General features: G+C 42.9%; 1 long non-coding RNA gene across 1 annotated transcript; it reads left to right on the top strand.

Annotated features, from left to right (window-relative positions):
* The first annotated feature begins 8 nt into the window (after positions 1 to 8).
* On the top strand, positions 9 to 4,018 carry LOC117244530. Its single transcript, XR_004497816.1, has 2 exons — positions 9 to 172; positions 2,397 to 4,018. It is a non-coding gene; the product is annotated as an uncharacterized LOC117244530 (long non-coding RNA).
* Positions 4,019 to 20,890: the final 16,872 nt, after the last annotated feature.

The following is a 20,890-nucleotide window of genomic DNA, read 5'->3' as shown; positions in this document are numbered from 1 at the left end:
CCGGAGCCGCCTTGGCCGCCGGGACCGCCGGGAAAGGGCCGCCCCCTCCCCCGGCAGCGCGGCCCCGCGCTTCCCTCGCCTCTCTCGCGTCCCTCGCCCGGGCGAGCGGCGGGGCCCGTCGGCTGAGCAGTAAAACCCGGCGCTGCTGAGGTGAAACCGCACTCAGGCTGAGGTAAAGCCCCGTCGGACCCTCTCGGGGGGCACGGAGCCGTTTCCCGGGGCGGACTGGTGGCGAGGGGCTGCGCTGGGTGCAGCCGGAGGGACCGACCGACCCGGCAGTTCCCTCCTTTGGGAAGCAGCGCCCCTCACTCTTCGCTGCTGCAGCTCTGCACCCTTGGGTTTCTTAGTCCAGTATGTGATCGCTGTCTCCATCACTTTTTTTTTGCCCCTAAGTATATTTATTTATACGTGGGACCAGGGACCAGCACAACGACTGTTTGTAGATAGCATGGTTAAATATCATAAATTTTGTTTAAATTTATCTACCCGATGGCTTGGTGTTTGATGTTTTTGGTTTGTTTGGTTTTGGTGTGGGTTTTCCCAAAATACATCTAATGGCTAGGGGATAAGGAAGCTGGGCAAGGGTCTGCAGCACACAAGTCTTATGAGAGGGAGCTGAGTTTAGTCTGGAGAAGAGGAAGCTCCGGGTGATTTTAGTGCTCTTTAGCACCCTGAAAGGAGGAGGTTGTAGCCAAAGGTTCAGTCTCTTCTCTCTGACAAGTGACAGAAATGAAGGGACACAGTGAGGGATGTTAGGGAACATCCCTGCTGAGCCAGGGCAGGTTTAGGTTGGACCTTAGAAAGAATTTCTGTATGGGAATGGTGATGAGACATTGGAATGGGCTGCCCAAGGAGACTGGTGGAGTTACTTCCCTTGGAGGTGTTCAAGGAAGGACTGGATGTGCCATGGTCTGGTTGACAAGGTGGTGTTCAGTCTTGGGTTGGACTTGATCGTGGAGGTCTCTTCCAGCCTGATTGTGTGATTCTGTAATGGTGTGACTTAGGTTGCAATGCAAGATGTAACCAAAAATATGTATTCTATTACCAGTTGTTAAAACCAGGTGGGGCAGTGTTCTTTATCTCTTTCATGACCCATCCCTCATAACTGGGGGATCTCTTCTGTTAATGGGCCAGCTGTTAAAACCAGGTGGGGCAGTGTTCTTTATCTCTTCCCCACCCATCCTCCCTCCAGGGGATCTCTCCTGTTCATGGGCCATTGAGTCTCACTGCAGGACTGATAAAATGACATCATCCCATTGGGAGATGCTCCACCCAGGGGGAGGAGCCCAGCATTCCTACCTGGATATAATCTGAGACTGGGAACACCACAGGTGCCTTTCTCCACTGGATTCCCAGAGGAAATACCAGACCCATCTACACCACTGGACCTTCAGAGGAAAACTACACCCTTCCACAGGATCACTGCTTCAAGAGAACCAAATCTGTCACTGCAGGGGGACTGCAGCCACCTTTTAATGGACAGCTACCAACACCCTGACCAACAGGGTGTCAGGTTGTCTCCTGACTCTGACAGTGGTGTCTTTTGTACTACTGCATTTTTATTTTCTTAGTAGAGAACTGTTATTCATATTCCCATATTTTTGCCCAAGAGCCTCATTTCAAAATTATAGTAGTTCAGGGGGGTTTACATTTTTCCATTTCAAAGGAGGCTTCTGCCTTCCTTAGCAGACACCTGTCTTTTCAAACCAAGACATGGTGTTAATATGAATGTTATGTTTTAAAATGGGCTCCACCATTTCACCTGTATTTCTGGAAGGAAAAAAAAGTTGACTTCTATGAGTAGCAGCTCTCCCATGTTGATATGACCAAATCCCTCTGATGTACAGTCTTTTTCCTCGGGAATTAGCTCAAAGGCAGAGTTGGTTGCTTTGGTGGGTCAGTCACATCCCTTCTGTTTGTGCAGGTACTGAATCCTTTCAACATTGCTAACCCTGCAAAGGATATCTAGTTGTTGTCTTACTCAGCTTCCTGACTCAGCTTTTGGCATAACAGAGGAAGTGTTAACTGTGTTAGACTTGACTTAAAGTCGTTTAAGCTGTTGTCAAACTGCTTTCAAAACTGCTAATTTTCAGCCAGTTCTCTGGTCCAGCTGCCACTGAGGAACCTGGAACACTAGTTAAAAGCTCATGGCCACTGAAATATAGCTGTAATGGATGTGAGTGGTTTTGCCTCTCATCTCTCAAAATACCTCTTTATATCTTAAGATATAGGTCTCCCCTATTTTGTTTTTACCTGTAGGCAAAGCAATTTCGCTTGCTTTCAATCCTTCCTGGTGTGGCACAGTTTTAAACCTCTTAAGATGCTTATGTCTTTTCCTTGTCTTGTCTCAAAATCATTCACTTCTTTTTTTTTTTTCTTTTTTTTTTTTACTGTAGCACACAAGACTGGACATTACTAAAATTAAGACCTCAACAACACCAACATCTTCTGTCCTGCCTGTCACAGTCCCCGTGCCTGTTTACACATCCCAGTACAAATGCTTTTGAATCAGTCTGATGTATTCACAATCTTGCTGACCTGTTTTACCCCCGCATCCATTTCTGCTGACCTCCCAAGCCAGGTATTTTTCCCTCAAGTAGACTAATGCTGCTTGAGAAATTATTTCCTGCCAACAGCCCTAATGCCATGCCTTCATTTTTATTTTATAATCAAGCAGTCAAGACATCTTTTAAAATGAAATTCCACATGATGTTAAGTCAGAGAACTGTAGAATTTGTCATCCTCTGTAAATCGATTGCACTTCTCAGAAGAATTGTATTTAAAAAAGCAAAACTAAGATTGAACTGTGCCACAATTACAGAGGGGTTGTGTAACTCTAAATTTAGAAGAGTGACTTGTATGTATTTGTAGATATTTAAATCTTTAAATTTGCTTAAACTAAAGCAACTAAAATAATCTAAATGCAAACAAAGGTGAATAACAAAGAATCTGGGTCGGAGTTACACGAATATAAGGTAAAATATGGCAAAAAATGCCCCCATCAGTGAGGGACAGAACTTGTGTTTGTATATGTTTTGCTGTTCCATGTGCTTAATTCCTTTAGCTCAGAATTCCTCAGTTCTGTTCACTTCCTGTGCGCAGCTTTTGATGTGAACAGTGCAATGAGCAGCTCATGAAGTTACTGGCAGCACAATCTGCAGAAGGGATGTTCTAGCACAGCCTGATGGCTGCACTGGCACTTTAGGTGCAGTTGAGCAAGTCATTCTACATGATTCTACTTCAGTTTTCCTAATATGAGATGAATCCATCTTTGTAAAACACCAAAAATCTAAAACTGAAGACTGTGATGTGGGTATCTATTAAAATAACTGCCACAGAAGGGATAAAAATCAACAGTGCTGTCCAAGTCCACTGTCCAGTGTAAAGAGATGTTTTTACTCTTCATTCTGACTTTGTGTAATAGCTACAGAATTAGGTCTTCAGTACCAGCTGAACAAGCTGGTAAATAATGCATTCAGCTAATTCATTTCTTAGATGGTCATCATATTGTCTGTCTGGTCCATTTTGGCTGTGCAAAGCATTTTTATGATGTGTTTTATATCAGGTAATGTTTGGACAGTAACAATTCAAGAAAAAATACAGGCTTTTTCAGGAAATAAACAGAAATCTTACCTTTTCTTTATCATCTGGCCATCAGATTTTACGCAGTAGGCTTCCCATTTATCTCTTGCTCGCTTTCTTGTTTGTACTTTAATCTGTGATGTCCTCATCTGTGATGAGATTTCAGAGCACAACATAAGATATGAATGTAAAAGTGCTGATGTTTCAAAGGGGTACTGTTACTTGTCCTTCTCCTATTCTCTGTTTAGCCTGTATTTTGAAAAAATTGCTACTTTGAAAATGGTTATGTGAATCCCAAGGAGAGATGGAGAAGAACTGAGTATTCCAGGTGTTTTACATAGATGTATATCTGTAGTTGTTTATGTATGTATTTGTATAAATACATGTAATACAAATTTGCAAGAATAAAATTTAACTTTCCTCAGATAAAAGTTCACATGACCAACATCTTCCACTCAAGCATGTGGGCATGTATATGAAAATATGTGCACATTCAGTACCTGCCTTCCTGGAGATCTATAAGCAACAGTAAATCCTTTTTATTGGTGTTTTTCCACTGGTATCAAAGGGACAAGACAAACCAATCCTTTTTAAAACTTACACTGCCTCACTCTCCTACAAAAGGGCTTTTTAAAAATAGCTGGAAAGGAATTTTCAGGGCCAGCTCCTCACCAGTTCAGCTCTGCTTTTTAGCACCCAGACAGTCAGAACAGCAGTCAAGAGCCCTCCAGAACAGAGATTTTTGTAGCAGTGACTCAGATTTGTGCCACTTCACGTTTTTTTGTGTGACTGGAGTTCCACTATGGACCATCTGTTATGGCTACCCAGGCAGGAAAAGGGAGCTCTCATCCACATTGGCATTCTGCTCTTTGCAGAGCAGCTTATCAAACAGGATTGCTGCAGAGATACCACTGTGCAAGTCCTGCTGTATTGAGTGATAAACATAAATGGATCTAGCTGGAGCTGGTTTCACCTGGCACATGTGACATGTATTTGTCTACAGGAGGGGTCACATAATGCTCCATAAAGGATCTCCTATATGTCAAAAGGAGCATTATCAGAGTACCATGGGATTAGTCCAGATATTCCCTGTTCCAGTACTAGGAAGCAAGAAAAGACTTGATCTCCCCAGAGAACTAATTATTCAGACCATCAGGAAAAAGACTAGCCAGAGAAAGTGTTATGGAGGCAGCAGCAGAGCTGTTTGAAGAGGCAAATCAGCATGTGAACAAGGCTTTTCTGATACATCTTTTAAGAAAAATGAATACTGTGGAACACCATATCAAAGCAACTGCACTGCTCCATCACTGATTGAAAGGGCACAATCTGAGACTTTTTTGTTTACTTTTGAATTCAATTCACATGTAACAAGGAATCATTCTGCTTAAGTCTATTTACCCTGCAGTTGACTCCTGATTCACGTTTTTGGTTTTGGGGAGGAATGGTGTGGCTTTTAGGCAGTGTTTACAATTGCCATATCAAGTTTCTCTAATAATAAGCAAGTGCTTGTTACTCCTTCCTCCTGCTCCTCCTATCAGCTGTGCCATGGCACTGTCAGTGCCCTCAGGAACTGAATTCCTGGTGGGTGTGGGATAAGCATGTTAGGGTCATAGACACAACTACCAGAATGGGAACTAATTCTTCCTCTCTGTTTATAGACACTGTGTCACCTGAAGTCTGTTTCTGCAGTCAACATGGCAAGATAAGTAGGAGCTTGCTTGCCTTGGCAGCTGGCTAGCTGCCTCCTCCAGCACAACATTGCTCTCACTTATTCCCCAATTCATGGGTTTGTTCCTGCTTTGTTCCCCTCCCCCAGCGTCTTAGCTTGCCTCCAGGCCACGGGCACTCCTTTAAGCCAAATTTTCTGAATTTTTTCACTTTTCTTTGCTGCCTGTTTACCTCTTACCTTCCTCCGGCTTTGCACTGCGATGCTGGGCCAACTCCCCTCCCCAACTGTCCTGCCCGCCCCAACTGCCACCTACAACTGCCCCAGAAGGTTCTGGTGCTGCCAGAGTTAAGCATTTTGAGTTTCAGCCTCTGGCACCTGAAACTGCCTGGAAACAGCCATGTGTGGTATGTGGTTCCCCTGTGCCACTGAGGGATGTCTGAGTCTCAAGTGAAATGAGCTCAACTTCTGCTCTTGGTTTTGTGATCATGTCTCCCTCAAGTACCTGAAGGGAGCCTACCAAAAAGATGGAGAGGGATTTTTTGAAGAGCATGTGGTGATAGGACAAGTGGGAATAGATTCAAACTAAAAGAGAGTAGGTTTAGATTACATATCATGAAAAAATTCTTTTCTGTTAGAGTGCTGGCACAGGTTGCCCAGAGAAGCTGTGGCTGCCCCATCCCTGGGAGCATCCAGGGCCAGGTTGGATGGGGCTTGGAGCAACCTGGTGTAGTGGAAGATGTCCCTGCACATGCCATTGGGTCAGAATGAGAGGATCTTTCATTTCTCAACCCAAACGATTCCTTGGTTCTGTCTCTTCAGTTATCTGTGCATTTAATGTGTTACAAACCAATATATACATTGCCATAAAACCATCCTCTTCAGGTGAGCACCTTCTACTGTGGCCCAGCTTCCTACTTATATCACCCTGGAAAGAACAGATGAGTAAAATACCTCTCTGTGTGTGTGGTGAAGGTGCCCAGAGAGTGTGTGAACTGTAGCACTTCCCAATCTCCACTGAAACATCACCAGCTCCCTCCCAAGCTTGGTGTATCTCTCATGATCACAGCAGCAGTTGATAAAACTCTTGGATTTTTCCACAAGTGCAGAGACCCTGAGGATGGAGTAGGCTGAGACAGAGATATCTTGTTCTCTTTGTTGTAAAAGAGAACAGGCAAGTATTCATGATGTATTTTTTTAACCTGCTTTATCTCTGTCTCGTGGTACAGCTTTAACCTGTTGGATATTTTTTTAAATTTTCAAATTATGGCAAATGAAAGTGTTCTATAGTCAGTGGCTCAGCTCAGCATTGTAAGGAAAACTTAACGTCAGAGGGGGTCTAGCAGTACTTAAGTTTAAAGCACAAGTATTAATGGGTTCCAAATTCTGCAGTAGGAATGGATATGTAGGAATACTGCCAAAATTGGAAGGATAGAAAAAGAAAAGTAATAGGAACATTTTCTAGAGTCTTCTGAGATCCACTGTCAGGTAAACAAATAGGATAATTTTGCCACTGAGAAAATTACATGAATTGGGAGGTTGTAGTTCTGTCATGACCCTGTGCAGGAATTTCAGATACCCTACAAATGACCAGTAAGAAAGGACTTGGTGTGGGACAGGAACTGGAGTTGAAATCCAAAAGCTATAAATCCTAGAAAATGGCAGAAATTCATTCAATTGAGATGGAAAATAGCAAAGAAATATCTAAATAATCTCCTGACTAAGCAGACCACACAAAAATAGGTAAGTGGAACAAGAGCAAAACTGGTGTTCTGTGCAAGCACTGGAAGTTTAAAAACTTGATGAGGATGTCTCACTCTAAAGGAGCACTCTGATAGAGAAGGAATGGCATTAAAGCCTCTCCCATACTTGATGGCCAAAAGAGATGAGGATGCCAAGGTTAGGAAAAGAATAGCAAATAAACAGGAAATACACCACTGTACAAATCCATCGTGCATCCTTCTTTATCTCTGTGTAATTTAGAGAAGGCCAAGAAATAAGATGGCTTGGTACAATTCCCACAGAAGGAAGAAGGATTCACACACTCGTGATCTTGATCTCAGAATTGAAAAAGCTTCATGCTGAATTTGACAGCTTTGTCAAGATCTTCAGTGGAAGGGAGACAGGTGAATGAGGGAGTTATTTATCAAAACTGCTTTGTATTTTTTGTTCTTATGTTATCTGGCAAGATGGAATATTGCAAGCTCCCACATCCTGCTAGGAAGGCAAAAGGTTTGAATAGGTTCAATAAAGCAAAATTTTAAAAATCAGATGCTCAAGGGCACTGAGGAGATTAAATTGTCGTCATATTTTAATGGGCTGCTTTAATTGCAACATACATACAACATATTAATGAGTGGAGAAGCCTATCTAAATACTAAATAAAAAAGCACCACTATCAGCTTTAGAAGTCTGCTCTATAGAAAGTCTAAACACCAGATTTAGGGTAAGATAGCTCAGTAAATACAGAAGAATTGGAGCCAATATAAAATATGTGATGTGGTAATGTTTGCATATGATCATTATTGAGTGGCTTCTTTGACATTCTGTGCAGTCCCCAAACTTGAGGAATTTTCAACGTTATCCAGTGTCAGCTGGAACCTGGAAGAATTTATAGCAAGAATCAATAGCCAGGACTTGAGTGAGAGCTGATCAAAAACAGAATTGAGATTTCCCTTTTTAAGAAGCCAGGAGAAGTTCAAACCACAGCTTGCTGGGCACCAAGTGGCACCAGAGAACACCTCTGGAAAATTTGTCTCAAGCTGTATTTAGTACATCCAAAGAAATTGTAGCTCCCACTTGAGCCATTTCAGCTCAAATACAAATAAATAAATATTTTAGAGAGTTGTGTGCTTCTGAGTAATGTTTAGTTCTAATATGTGCCTTTCTAGGTGAGTTCCCACCTCAGAGCAGATTCATTTCCAACTGCAATTCTATAAGTGTGCACCTGTACTTTGTGTGTTAAAGTCCATCAAAAATACACTAGGCACTGAAATTCTAATATTGAAAGCTTTTAGTAAAATGGCTAATGAGAGACCTTCAGACAAGCACTTCCCAGCAAGTTTGTTTTAGAATAATTATAGTTTCTTTCAATTACTGGCATTTAATGACAGGCTGTTGAGACATTTTTTTTTAGTTCCATAATCCTTGTAGAGTCCTTTGTTCTTGAAATTTTATCACCATCTTGATGCATGAGTGTGAGTTACTCCAGGGAAATGCTGTTCAATGCTTGCTTGAATACAATTTTAAAATGTAATTTTTATCTTTTCTCTGATTTGTACCTAGGTCAAATTCATGTTATAATCTTGGGTTCCTTCTTGAAAACTCACTGCAGCTTCATTCAGGATCTTAAAATATTATGTAAGTCACATCCTGGAAGATGTGAAAATAGATTTTTTTTCATCTTCTACATAAAGCATCCTTTTGAGTTACTAAACTTTCCTCCCAAGTACACTGGTTTTGATCCAGAATTTCATTCCATGACATTCAGACTGTTCTGATCACATCAAATGTAATTCCACCCCCACCAAAACCCACCTCAGGCCTTCTCCCAGCGTGATCCAGCAATTTTTTTTTTGAGATGTTACTACCATTTTGATACACAACAGTGAATACACTTTGGAGCCTTTTTTCAGAATTCCTGGTAGCATTGCAACTCAGCAAACCGGTTTGATACATCTGTGTAAACAATTTAACTTGTCCCCTGTTCCCTCACTGCTTTGCTTTTGACAAATTGACAGAATTATGACAAATGTACTCACCAAAGCTTTCATACAGTGCCTATCATCCCATTCAAATGGTTTCTTCACAAAAAATACCAGTAGTGTTGGTCCTGCTACACCTATGTTGATGGTCATCTACAGGATATTTCAACCTCAATGTCACATATGCAGAATTTTTTATTGTATTTTTGTTGCAAAAATATTTGCCACCTGAAATATTCTTCACTTATTGAAGCCATTAGACTGAAATATAAGCAAGGTTGTCTGCTTTCAACAGAGATCTACAAAAATCCTCATTACCTCCTGGGGAAAAAAGGGTAAAAGACGTTTGCAGAGAAAAGTGGGGCATCCATTGTTGCTGCATATTTAATTTTATTTGATTTACTATACTTAACTTTTTCCCTTGTTGGCAAAAACAACCTTAGCTGCTACTCATGCTGTTTGCCAGCATCTCCATCTGCATCTTTGGTTACTCCTCGGATTCGTTCTGCATTTGCAGAACGCTGCTTGCATTCTCTGCACTCCCGTGGGAATGTTTCCCCTTTGTGGCTAACATTCACAGCAGCATGAAGTTACTCTGGTTGTGGATGACATTTTCCTGCAGCTGCAGACACCTGAGCCCAGCTCCCTCTCGAGTCTCTTACGTGGCCTGGGTGATCACTGCCAGCGATAAGGGAATGCCTCTGTCTGGTCTTCGGAAGTCTTGGATTCGCGCTGTGAATCCACACCCACGTTTCAGTTCTGTCAGTAATCCCAAATCCCCCCTGGGAGAGTTTATCTGAATTAATCTCATCTTGTAATTTTGCCATGTAGGTTTATTTTGCAACTGGACCATTCCTTATCTTACCTTCTGTAGATTTTTTTTCTCCTGGGAGTGGTTTCCATAAAACACTCGGAAAGCATTTAATTCAGTCTCAAAGTTAGTGCTGCATTTGCTTGGAATTTCTGTCTGGCCTGTTTTCTGCTGACCTTTACTTAAATGATTATGTATATGCATGTGTGCATGTGTATTTGTAGAGCTTTCTATCTTCCTCGGGTTTAATTTTACCCCATAAGGCAAGCTTTCCTCTCGAGTGTGATGTCCCAGTTGTTTTATTAGGATTGTGACAAGTCTGCTCACACGAGGCACATCCACAGCACATCTGAATGAAAGCAAACATCCTGTGTTCCTCAGCCTTCTCTAAACCCCAGCAGATGGCTGCTGCTTCGGCAAACTGCGTGCAATAGGATGGATCACATTTCCCATGCAGCAGACTTATTTCTGGAATCCAAACCCAGTATACTTCCAGAAGGTGGGAACATGGATCCAGCCACAAAGCGGTTTAGCCCAAACCAGTCCTACATGGTGCCTCCCCACAGCTCAGCCCCTCTTGCTGTTTGGGATGGATGTACAGCGGGGCTGAGCCAGCCAGGTGGACTGGTAACAGCTTCCACGTGCAAATCTTTAAACACCAAGCCTAAAAGGTCTGTGTGCATTTGTTAGAATCTGTGTGTGTTTATTTTTTCCCTCTGTGATTAAGTATCGTGTGGAGATAAAAAGTGTTTTTTGGAATGACTGGGTTTCCTTGATGCTTAGAGCCAGTCCCTGCTCAGGATCCTGGCAGGATCTGCAGGAGGGGATGTGTATTTTGTCTGCCTCAGGTAACACTCAGGGGACACGTGCCACAGACAGTTGTCCTTACCCTGGTTCCTTGCAGCAGCAGTATCCTGATGTGTCTGTGCTTAACCCCACGTCTGGAATCAGGGGCACTTCAGTGTCTGGGTGAATTAGCAGGAATCACAGAATGACAGAATGGTTTGGGCTGGAAGAGACCTCAAAGATCATCTTATTTCACCCCCTGCTGTGGATAGGGGCACCTTTCAGTAGACCAGGTTACTCCAAGGATCATCCAACGTGGCCCTGACCAGGGATGGGACATCCACAACTTCTCTGCAAAACTTTTCTCAACTTGAAACTTGGCCCTGAATGTGTGTGGTGTGTTCAGGGACTCATTCCCACTCATTCTTTCTCCCAGAAGAAGGCAACAAAGGCATTATTTGGGCTGCAAGTCCAGGCAAATAGCCTCTGCTAGGTCTGTTGAGAATGTTTTGTCCTGAGGAGAGGGCAGTTTGGGAGGGGGCTTAATCTTTCTGTGCTTAAAATTTTTCTCCAGTGAGCAACAGGCTCGGTCTCAGCCATTTGTGCCCACTTCCCATCTCATGTTGGAGTATTTAGCATCAAAGAAGGCTTTTGAAAGAACACCTGCATTCTTCTACAACTTGTGCACTGATTTCTTTGCATGGATGATCTTCAATGGGCTTCACATCTGTTCTGTTGCATTCAGAGGCCCTAAAAATGATGCCATTTGTTTAGAATCATAGAATCATTAGGGATGGAAAATACCTCCAAGATCATCAAATCTAGGAAGTAATTCTAAAGAATTACAAAATTTCTGTTGTTTCTCCTCCAAATACACTGATTTTAAAAACGTCTGTGTGCAAGCCAGGCTAGCATTAACTACCCCTGTGTGCCTTCATCAGGCAGAACCTCTCTGGTCATGCAAACCCAATATACAATTAATGTATATCATGGGATATTCTCCTCCATCATACCAATGTAGAAAACTCCCTGTGGCTCTGGAGTGCATATTTCCATTAAGGATTCAGTAGGCTAGTCACAGTCCAAAATAGTCTTCATTATTTCCTAAATCAAAGTTATTCACACTTCCAATTTCCTTTAAAATTCACTGTTTTGTTTTTTTTTTTAAACAAACTGTTGTTAAGCCCAGCATACTCTTGGTCAAAACCTCTAACTAGTTGGAGTAAAAGATGAGATTGTTGATCCTGTCTTCAAACAGCTTCTTCTGTGCTTGAAGAGACACTCCCCAGATGGTTATGACTTTTTTTCCCACTAATGGGACTAAGTGTCATTGACTGGGGTAGGCAGCCAAAGACTTTCTTGAATTTTTTATTTTTTTTACAAGAGGTTGTGCTCAGAACAATCAATATTACAGAAAAAAGCAACCTATCAGCATTCCCCTTTATGTAGAGAGGAATTTCCATTTGCTTTATTTTATTATGTATTCTAGCCACAGAAGGATGGGCACTGAAATCAGGTGGATAACCTGCAGCCATGGAACTCTGACAATAATTTAGTATATTTTGAAAATTGCAGTATTTTCGCTCTTGTTTTAGTTCTTTAATCAAGAAGAAAGATTTACAACTGGTTGTACTGACCCACTCAAAGGTGTTTGTAAATAAAGTATGAACCACAAAGCTGTATCTATTTCTTGTCCTTTTTCTTACAGTTTTCAGCACAGCAGTGCCTCTTGGGCTTTTCCAGAGTTTTTCAGACTCAACAAAAGCATCTGTGAACCATTTTGCCTGCTGCAGTGAGCCACGTGGTTGTGCATCTGGGAAGAGGGACAACAGTATGAAAAATGAGACAAACTTAAAGTCATAGAATCATTTTGGTTGGAAAAGCCCTCTAAGACCATTGATTCCAAACACTAATCCAGCACTGCCAAGCCCACCACTAAATCATGTCCCTAAGTGCCACATTTTCATGTTTTTTGAACACTTGCAGGGATGGTGACTCCACCAGTTCCTTGGGCATCCTGTTCCAATGGCTGCCAACCCTTTTAGTGAAGAAATTTTTCTTAATACTTTTCCAGCCCTACACAAATATATGGCTCTGGCACAAGTGGGCTTGAATAAAATTGTCATGAATGATACCCATGATCAAACAAGGTATCAGAATCACTTATTCTTCAACAATAGATCTGGAATCAAATGTAGGTACCTGAAGGGGGCCTATAAGAAAGATGGAGAGGGAGCCTTTACAAGAGCTTGGAGTGACAGGACAAGGGGGAATAGATTCAAACTTTAAAAAGAGTAGGTATAGATTGGATATTAATAATAAACCTTTACTATGAGGGTGGTGGGACCCTGGCACAGGGTGTCCAGAGAAGCTGTGGCTGCCCCATCCCTGGATGTTTAAGGCCAGGTTGGATGTGACTTTGAGCAACCTGGTCTGGTGGAAGATGTCCCTGCTTATAGCAGGGGGTTGGAATGAGGTGATTTCACATCATTTTCAACCCAAACCATTTTATTGATTCCATTTCTATTGATATTTGCTAGAATCAGAAGCAAAGGGCCATGTGCACAGCCTTGTAGATTTTAAGTGGGAGAGAAGATGAAATTCCTGATCAGATTACAGCCTAAAACACACTCAGCCAGAAGCCTTTGGTAAACACTGAGCCTCTCACCTTCCTCTTCCATACTCATACATATCTCACATTCTATGTATATCCCATGTTTAGCTCAGGATTTTCCCCCCTGTAACTGCTGTGGGTGCCTTACACTGCCCAAAATCTCTTCTACCCAGCCAGGGGCTCCAGCATTGCTGCAGAGGAGGACAGCGAGGTGCAGCTCATCAGGTCCTTGGAGAGGGCAGTGACCCTGCGTGGGTATTAAAGAAGGTAACAGTAGGCTCAAGCTGTTCAGGAAAGAAATACAAATAACTCCCTAAGAGCACAAATAAGGCACATTCAAATGTGTTTAATTGTGTGTGCCTGTCTGGAAATCTGGCTCATCATCCCTCTTTCCATTTCTCACTCGGAGGGTCACCAGTGCCTGAAAACACTGATGTGCCAAGGAAGCCAATTCCTTGTGGGGGCATGACTCTGCTCCACACAGACATTTTCCCTTCTGTCACTTGGCATAATTCAGTATGTGACTTGAAAATTTAAAATATAAACAAGAGAGATGAACCAGGGCCAACTGTGTTGCAAGCAGAAGTCTCAAACCTTCCCAGTAAGTGAAGAATACCTCTCCTCTAGAAATACCACCCATTTCTCCATTCTTTTCAGCTTAACCAGAACAATTTCTTTGCAGCTTTTAACCTGTGAGCAAATAGGGGCAAAAATACCATGGTGGAACACACATGTATGAGACTATAAAAGCACTCAATGCCTCACAATACACAATTTATCAGGAAAGTTTCTCCCATCTCCTAGTTCTCCTATTCCTGTGAATTGCTTATTGCTTTTCTTTCTTGCTTAGGATCATTTTCTCCTGTAACTTTGTTGCTCTTTAACAGTTCTTTCACATTAAAAACCTTCAGGGTATTTGGACATCATTCTAAGAATGACAGAACTGTCCCCTCTATTGTCCATTAGTGGTTTCTGGTCATTCCCATGTTCCAGGATGCACCAAGTTACTGCAGCTTTTTCCTTAAAATTGATAAATGATTCACCTGAGCTAAACAAATGGAAAAAAGCCAAGAATTTATGGGAGTGTGGAAGGCATGATCCTTTCAGACAATTATTAAACTGAATTAACAAGAGTGACAATTTCTTAACTGGGAAGGAAAGCAGGGAGAATAGTTCTATGGAAGTTAATACTGCTGGCTAAAGAGCTGAAAGCTCCATTCTGCATTTTTTCAGGGAAATTATTCTGAGGAAGGAAAAAAAAATTGTAAGTATATGAAAATATACTCAAATATATGAAATACATTAAATATATGAAAGTATATATGAGTATGAAAATATTTGTGGTGCTTTAGTAGTGAGGAGTTGTCATCTCTTGTGAAGGAAACCCAATCTTAATTTTAGTGTTTCCTGTGCTTTTATGGTGTAGGGGAGTTGCTGAATGGTTCATTTTGGCCTCTGCCATTATAATGTACCTTATTTCTAATTAGAATTATGTCCAATTTTGGCTCCCAGGCATTCATCCTGTCATATGTTGATTACTGTAATAAATATTGTCATTACTGAGTTTATTCCTATATGCAAACTGAACATCAGAGTCTGCAGTGCTCACAGGCTGTTTCAAGCAGGATAAGCAGCCTCTTCAAACCTTCTGTCTTCCCTCCTGTGGTTTCCCAGCCCAGGAGAGGGGAAGGGCTGCAGGGTCAGTGGAGAAGAGCTCCTGGAGCAGGCTTTTGGGGGTTGTTTTTTTCCCCCCTGTACATTATGACCTCTGCAAGGAAAATACTGATGAGTTGAGGCATCCCACTCTGGTAGTCATCCCACCAAACCTGAACTCAGCAGTTCTCACAGACGTGTGGCAGGATTAAATACTCATATTCTTGGTTGTTAATTAATTTTTCTAATCGTGGTATTTTCATAGAAGCCTCTGTTGCAAAAGAAATTTTAAACGTGCTTAAATCTGGATGTTTCTCCCATGTAAATAGATCTCAGTGGCACATAGGCTGTATTAAATACAGTATTTGAGTTAAGGCACTCAGAGAAAAGACAATTCCTTGTAGTGGGCTGAAGCCAAGTGCCCACCAAGCCACTCTGTGAGTCCCCTCCTTCATCAGGATGGGACAAGAGGAAATAAGATGGAAAAAACCTCATGGGTTACAATAAAGGTTACAATAAAGGTTACAATAATACATATTTATGATACATAATAATATATATTATAATATACATTATAATAAAGGTTACAATAAAGGTAAATAAAGCAAAAGCAAAGGCCATGCATGGAAGCAAAGGAAAATAAAGTATTTATTCCCTACTTCCCACCAGCAGGCAGGGTCCAGCCACTTCCTGGGAAGTGCTTCAGCTTGGAGCAGCTGTAAGGACAGAATGCCCTCCCTCTTTCTCCAGTCTCAGCTTTTATTGATGACCAGGCATCAACTGGTTTGAAACATCCCTTTGGTCAGCTGGGGTCAGCTGTCCTGGCTGTGTCCTCTCCCAAATCCTTGTTCACCCGCAGCCTCCTGGTGAGGGGAGGGTGCTGGAGGGGCAGCTCGATGCTGTGGAGTGCTGGGCAGCAGCAGCCAAAACACCGGTGTGTTACTTATCAACACCTTCCCAGCTACCAAAACACAGCACAGCCCTGTGGGGGCTGCTGTGGGGATAATTAACTCCATCCCAGCCAGACCCAGCACAGGACAAAAAACATCTTCAGCCTTCCCCTGGTGGAGGCTGGGAACACTCACAGCCATTTCAGACCTGTCCTGGTTTCCAAGAATGATGATTTTAAATGGATTGTCAGTGCCCCTAGGGCAGTAAATACAACACTGCTAAAGTGTTGGTAAGCAAACAGAGCCGCAGGAGAGATCCATGGGTTTTTCAAACTAAAGTGAAATGAAACAGACTTGGTTTATCATCTCTTCCTACATAATGCACAATGGCACCAAGCACAGACGGGCTCCTGCACACACTTCATGCTGTATCCCAAGTGTGTGTGGTGTTAAGAGCTCCCACAGTTCCTAAAACCCACAAAGGAACACAGCAGCAAGTCAAGTCACTGCAGCAGAGACAGAAACCAACAACCCCTGTGTGCTCAGGCTCTCTCATCTCACACCATCTCTTTATTATCACGATCGCTGTTCTTGTTCTCCCATCCAGCTCTTTAAACAAACAAAAGGAAACACCAAAAAGTTGCTTTAGTGCCACACATGGTAAAAAACCTCCATTCGTCTTTATCTTGAGGCTACAGAGATCACAGCCTGGACTTTTCAGAGGGCAGAGCTTGGTAAAAGTCCTTGCTCAGGGGAGAGCACTTGGGCTAAGCACAAACTTCAGCCCCACTGCCCCCATCCCCAGGCCCAGCTCCTGCTGGACTGGCACAAGAGGTTCCCTGCCTGTGTTTCCCTTCCCCTCGTGCTCATTAGCAAGGAAAACAGAGCTTGGCAGCAATCCCAGCACTGCGTTTGCTAAATGGATCTATTAAAATGTAAACAGAGATCACGTTGCAGGGCATCATCATAAAATACCATGGGTGACAGCTCAGCTGCTTCCCAAACACCGGCTGGGCTGCACCGAGCTCCTCTGGCACATCCCGGTCCACAGCCACCCCGACTCTTCCTCCTCTCTCCAAACATTTGCCCACTGGGTTTTTTGAAGGCTCATCATTGAGCCATCAATGAGCTGCAGTGCCCTGCAGCCTCACACCAACAGGAGCCTTGCTGCATCTCCAGCACGTTTTGGAGCCACGCAATCTCTCTGCGGCTTTCTGCTTTAGCAAAACAGGACTCCAGTGCCTCAGAGGCCCCTTGCCATCCCCTCAGAAGCCCTTGAGTTTGCAGTTTAGCATTGATGGAGCACAGGACAGGCCACACAGGTTACACTTGTCTTACTCCTGCCTGATACACATCTAGAAGTTTTATCACCTTTTTGTCTGACTTCCAAATGAACATTTTCCTGCTCTCTCCCCTGCTGCCCCTCCTCGCACTCCCCAGGGGCTCTCAGGAAGCCACCAAGCCATTGCTTTATTCTCTTTCAAGAATTCTTTAAAATCATGTGTGCATTCACCTCCTAGTCTGCAAAAGCTTGACAGAAATTGGAAGGGGCTGAGGAAAGGTTGGGGGGTTCTGGTTTGATGACTGTGACTTGTCTTGCTGCTGTTCTCATCCCTTTCCATTCCTTGAGTGGTTTATTTCCTCGGTATATCAGCTGTGCGCCCCTTGCCTCTCTGTCCTCTGGGGTTACAGACCCCAAGCTTCAAATCTTTAAATTAAGAAAATCAACTACCCCTGGTGATGATATTACAAACCACACAAGAGGCTAAAGCAGCAGCAGCTTCGTGGAGCAGAGGAATGGGAGAGAAGCAGGAGTTCCTGATTCTGATCAGCTCTGGCAGGATTTCTTACGTGCACCTGGGGAGGTTTTTGCCTCGCTTGCCCTCTCTAAAATGAAAAACACAACATCCACCCCCTGTTTGAGACACTCAAAGGACAAGCTCTCTGGCAGGACAATCCACTGTTTATCCACAAAACACCACGTGCAGCATGTACAGAGCTGTTCATCCGTGCAGGAAAACCTTGGGCCCTGCTGGTCACAATGAACACCACAAGCAGGTGGGAACATGTCAGAAAAAAGTTAGTGGCACTAAGACTTTCCTAAGGAAGCTAAGGAAAGATTCTGTTTTGTACCATTTTCTAAAAGTTGATACAATATTTATCAGTGGGTTTCAAGACCATTCTGCTGATGAAATATCTAGTAATTAAACCCTCCTGATGGAACAAAATGCATATTTTTTATATTAAAAAAAAAATCTGTGCTTTTGGAAGGCTAGATTCCATTTGGGTTTTAAAAGTTTAAAGGTTTTAATTTCATTGCTTGAGAATAGCTATGTAACATAACTTTTAAAATAAGCTGGTTTATTTTAGTTATACTGGAGATTGAGGGGGAACCCAGTTTAAATCCTGTCTAAAATCTGGGAAAAATAATCTTTGAGTGACAGAGGACCATTTTCTTCCAGGAGATTAGCGATAGTTTATTATTCCAAGTATATATTTAGACTATTCCACTTAACACAGTTGCTTTAATATCAACCATATTAAAACCTTTCTGATAGCTGTTTGCATTCACAAGTGATTCCAAGCTCCACAAAGTGGAGCAAAGTGTCTCTCAGACCACCATCTGAGCAGAGGGCTCACACCTGATCCCTCTGCACATTCCAACAGGTAACAGGGCAGGTGAGCACAATGCCCTGCACTTCCCACTCTTCTTTCAATATCCTACATGAGACCCCAGGGCCCAAAATGTCAGAAAGCAAGAGAGTGCTCTTAGAGCACTTAGTAACACTTGCAGTTTGGGATTAAAATTATTTCTTTTAAAACTGAATGTTTCCTGTTTCTTTGGGGCTGTCCCAGTGCTTGTGTGGGAAGCCAGGGAGTTGGAATTTTCCTGGTAACTTAAGTCACCTTAGCCTAAAGAGCAGAAATTGTTTGAGATCAAGAAAAGCAAGGCAGGGAACAGGAGGTTCTTAGAGATCCCAGAATCATAGAATCATTCAAGCTGGATGAGAGCTCTAAGATTGAGTCCAACCATCAGCCCAGCACTGCCAAGGCCACCACTAAACCATGTCCCCAGGTGCCACATCCACACCTTTAAGATCCCTCCAGGGATGGCCACCCCCCCACTGCCCTGGACAACCTGTTCCAATGCTTGCAACCTTTTCTGTGAAGAATTTTTTTCTTAGGTACAATCTAATGGTCCAGCTTGAGGCCATTTCCTTTTACCCTGTTCCTCGTTCCCTGGGAGCAGAGCCTGATCCCCACCTGGCTCCACCTTCCTGTCAGGGAGCTGTAGAGAGTGATGCCTCCCCCCAGCCTCCTTCTCTCCAGTTAAACACCCTCAGCTGCTCCTCACCAGACTCGTGCTCCAGACCCTTCCCCAGCTCCATTCCCTCCTCCAGATTCCTGCCCTCAGTTTCTTGCAGTGAGGGGCCAGAACTGGACAAAGGGTTTGAAGGTGTGGCCTCACCAGTGCCCAACACAGGGGGACAATCACTGCCCTGACAAAGACCAGGTGCCACTGGCCTTCTTGGCTACCTGGATTCTGCTGTCTCAAGTGTTAGTTCAGGAACAATCTCTTTTTTGTAGTAAGACGACACCAGATTGCACAGGAAGTTAAAGCATCTTTAAAAAAAAAACAAAAACAAAACAAAACAAAACAAAAAAAACAGGGAAAAGAATGGGAAGACACAAACACAGCAGCAACTGCTCTCAGCTCTTGCTCCTCTAGGCCAGCCACACGTGCAGGATTTTTTCCAAGACCTTGGATTCTGAGCCAGCAGGATGCTCTGGTTTGCACCCACATGAGCTGTGCAGAGCTCCCTGTGGCCTTGCTCCCCCGTGGCACAGGTGGAAACCCAGGATCCACACGGAAAAGCTGCACCGTGGCTGAACTCGCCCGGCGGGGTGGAAAAAACCTTAAGAACTAGAGAGGTTTTGTATTTTACAAACAAAAGGAAGTTCATTTCCTCTATTAGCTCACCATAGCACTGTGTGCAAAAACACGCCTGGAGCTCTCGAAATACCTTCACTTATTTCTGCATCTACCAAATTTATTTATAGAGCCATCTGGAAAACACTGGCTCTTCATAATTTACAAGATACTATGGAGTTTTTTGGAATTTCTGCATCAACAAAACTCTCTAAAACACTCCTACCTACAGAAATTGTCAACTACAATCAAGCCTCAGGAATTCTTTTTGTGCGTGTGTATTTAAAGAGTATTGATAAGGCAGTTAAAACTGCAGTATTAATGCATAAATAGGTAATCCTCCACGTGCTAATTTTGCCATGCCAGTAAATCTATTAAATGTGTCTAATAATAAATCAGCAAATGGATCTAATACACACCCCTGTAAAAAACCACAAATACTTCAGCTATGTCTCGTTTAAATGCAGTCCTGGGGCATCCTAACAGCTTAGAAAATAAATGGGAGCAAAATCTTCTATGGAATGGAATAAACCTGCTGACTTAGAACATCTGAAACAAAAGCAAGGTGAAACCTGGGAAACAGGAGTGTCCTGGCTGGCAGGTGGGGACAACAGAGGGAACAGCAGCTCTCACCCCCTGCACATGGCTCTGAGCTCGCTCAGAACAACTGAGCTACAGCTCACTCACTGTCTAGGCATCCTGGCAATAAACCACAACAGAAATGTTAAAATAATAACACTATTAAGAATAAATAAGGATTTGGGCTTATTTTAGCCAAAAGGTTTTAACAAAGCACCACTGTTCATTCCTTGGCATGTGGTCAGATGCCTGTGTGCTCCTATTAATACATTCCTGAATTGCCTTCGTAGTTTCTCCTGTTTGCAACATGTTATGGAGTTAGGACTCCATAAATTCAACCCAACTATAAGAATTAATTCCAACAATGATTTAATCTACCTGTGGCTTAATACAACACACATCTAGAAAGTTAGACAAGATCTTTATTACTGCCCTGTTGATGGGTTGCTATGTCAAGGTATCCTCCTGACACATACAGCATTATGTGTCTTCATTTATCAAAACAAGACTGTTTAACAAAATGCTCATTCCTTTCTAATAAACACTAGGTTGTCCAGTGCAGGCCTCAGCCAGTCTGGTTTTTGGGGTGTAAAGCACAACCACCATCCTAATTGACCGAAGGATCATCCCACTGTTTGTCCTGATCCCTCCTATTTCATTCCTAAATGGAGACA

Source organism: Parus major, chromosome 5 (assembly GCF_001522545.3).
Source record: "Parus major isolate Abel chromosome 5, Parus_major1.1, whole genome shotgun sequence".
NCBI classification, from domain to species: domain Eukaryota; kingdom Metazoa; phylum Chordata; class Aves; order Passeriformes; family Paridae; genus Parus; species Parus major.
The sequence above is the reverse complement of the archived record's forward strand: the minus strand, read 5'-3'. Positions and strand labels throughout refer to the sequence as shown.